Genomic DNA, 3157 nt, shown 5'->3' on the forward strand with positions numbered 1-3157 from the left:
AAATAGTGTCATCTAATAATTTATACAAGCGCTTCATGAAGAGGCAAAACACGATGTAAGGGAGAAAACTCTGACAATAGTTGTCTGTTAAAAAAATTTCAGAACATAATCGGTTTGTCAACTCAATAACGCAGAGCCTTAAAGAATCGTAACTCGTACCTAATTCAATTCGCTTGGGTATGCAGTAGATTGTGTTACTGCCAAGGCAAATCCCAAACTAGTAGAATAGTCATTTTGGTTCCATGGGTGGGGGTATCATCGGGCGGGCAATGGGTTTAAAGGAAACAACAAGCAGTGGGTTTTTTTCAGAGACCAGACAATCACGAACACGTGGTAAAATATAGTACCATCTAAAGGTAGGGTTGTCTTGTAAGTGTAGTGAAAGGTAGGATGGGGTAATTAAAATCATATTTCGAAATAGCAAAATTATTATTTTAAAAACAACAATTATCACAATTAATCAAAGACAATTGTTAAAAAAGTAAGCCAATGCGGTGGCCTTAGAACTGCCTCAACCAGTTATGCTCATATTCTGGGGGTGTTATGACATTTATGGGCAATTCAATAATTTACTACTATTTTGAAAAACCATACACTGTTAAATATATGCCGTTGTGCAATGACGTTAATGACAAAAGTATAATTAAATCTTGTACAAAACAAAAGCAAAATGAAAATATAACAAATATTATAAGTATGTAACTAAAAGACACTAAAACAAAAAACAACAACTTTAGATCTTACTGTCAGACCGCCTCCAAATCTCTGTTGGAGAATCTAACCACTGCCACTATTTGCAACTGGTTTATATTTGACCAATCAAGACGCCTATGGCATACACTTGAGAGTAGCTTAAAAAGAGAATACTACATGGATGGTTGTAAGATTCCAATTATTTTACGGGTTACTTCTAGCGATCGAGAGCGAGTTGGATCAGTTTTATATAGTGTTTAAACAACGAGCTACAAGATAAATGGTATCTCCGATTCTCACAGACACAAACATAGCTTTCTATTTGTTACATAGCCTCAAATATATGCAGGTTTAAATGGAATTTAAACGTTTTGTCCAACTACAACGTATTGACGACGCATACGCTTGCATTTAACTTGTGTGTTACAGAGCAATCAATTTGTGTCGTGCTTATTTCATTGGATGGTATGGTTTTGGCGTCCGGGTCATCATCGTCGAGCAGCCAATCAGATGTCTCTAAATCGATATCACACACACACACACACACACACACACACACACACACACGCGTTGGAGATCTCCGTGTAATATCAGTTAAAATATCACATGGTGTTCTCTCCTTAACGCATTTCAAATTACTATTCGTGTCAAAACGTCATTTTAACATTGACTAATGTCAGATCCATTTACGGGGATTAGCGAGGTGAGGGTGAAGAATAAGATATAATTTAAAGTTGTATATAATTCTAAATATCACCATGTGCCTGTATTATACTAAATAGTCCAGTAGGGACTGCCTGTCTTGGTCAAACTGGGATGTTTGTTGAGTTAATATAACTCGATAAAACATGCTGTTAAAATATAGTGTTTTGTGTCAGTATATTTTTATCATAATGCATTATAGCGTGTGTATATTTAGTGTTTGCTTACATGTACAAGGCGAAGGTGAATGCGGCAAAACAATAATATTCCTAAAGACCAGCCTTGGTGGGGTCTTGGTTTAGCCATAAGGCTGGTAGTTACAGGGTTCGCATCCCGGTACCGGCTCCTACCCAGAGCGAGTTTTAACAACTTAGTGGGTAGGTGTAAGATCACTACACCGTCTTCTTTCTCACTAACCACTAATAACTAATCCACTGTCCTGGACAGACAGTCCAGATAGCTTAGATGTGTGCCCAGGATAACGTGATTGAACCTTAAGTGGATATAAGCACAAACATAATTTGAAGATAAGATAAGATAAGATTCCTAGAGGTTTAACGGATAAAATGTGGGTAAGTAATATGCCCAAATATAAACATAAAAAAATACACTCTAATATAGTGAAAATAAAGGTTTGTTGTAAAATTAAGTAATATATAAATTAAATAATATATATATAAATATTTAGCATTAATTTAGTATAAAGGAGAAAAACTAGGCTGCAGCCGTGACAGTATACTTTACAATCTGCTTGTAATTAATCTAAACACATTGATGAAAAATACATCTGTGTGTGTATTTGTCTGTTTTAAGACACACATAGATATATTTAAACGCCTACCTAAATGTATTTCAAAACAAGTATGTGTGTTTCAAATAAGAACTAATTAATGTGCATTTATCTTATACGAATATATGCACATATTTGAAGTAACTGCACAAATATTTAGAGTAGCATTTCATATAAGTGAGTGTACATGCATATTTAAAATGAGAATGTACGTATATTTTAAGTAAGAGTTCGCAATACTTTCATGATGCAATACCGGTACAAAGTATATTTACAGTATTTGATAAAGAGTATACATATATTTGAAGTGAAAGTGAGAGTTCATATATTTGAAATGAGTGTACATACATATTGAAGTGAGAGTATTCATATAATTACTTGGTCTATGTACATAAATTTGAAGTGAGAGTTTATATATTTCAAGTGAGAACGTACATATATTCGAAGTACGAATATTTGATTAGTTTACATATATTTGAAGTTAGTTGATACGTCTATACTGTTACGTTATAATGTAAACATATCTAAGTCAGTCTTTATCATAGCCCTTTAAATGAGTACTTTAACATATTGACATCACTGAACCTCATCTCTCATAAATATTTTATATTAACAAAGACTTCTTTATAGTTTAATTTTCAATCTCCATGTGTGTGACGTGGTACAGTATTGTGCTTCACAGTTCAGTGTTGGGATTAACAAGTGTCTAGAGTTGTGTTTCACGGCCCTGTGCTGTTCATCAAAACTGAGAACTGTGCTTCACAGTCGAATGTTGTTCTTCACAGTATAGCGATGTACGTCATAGTCGAGTGGTGTGTTGAGTCTAAATTTGTGCTTCACAGTCCAGTGAAGAACTTTACAATCAAGTGCCATGCTTCAGAGTAGAGTGTTGTGCATTACAGTCAAATGTGTCTTACATTCGAGTGTTGTGCTTCGTAGTCACACTTTGTGCTTCACAATCTAGGCTGTGCA

Source organism: Gigantopelta aegis, chromosome 6 (genome assembly GCF_016097555.1).
Source record: "Gigantopelta aegis isolate Gae_Host chromosome 6, Gae_host_genome, whole genome shotgun sequence".
Taxonomy (NCBI): domain Eukaryota; kingdom Metazoa; phylum Mollusca; class Gastropoda; order Neomphalida; family Peltospiridae; genus Gigantopelta; species Gigantopelta aegis.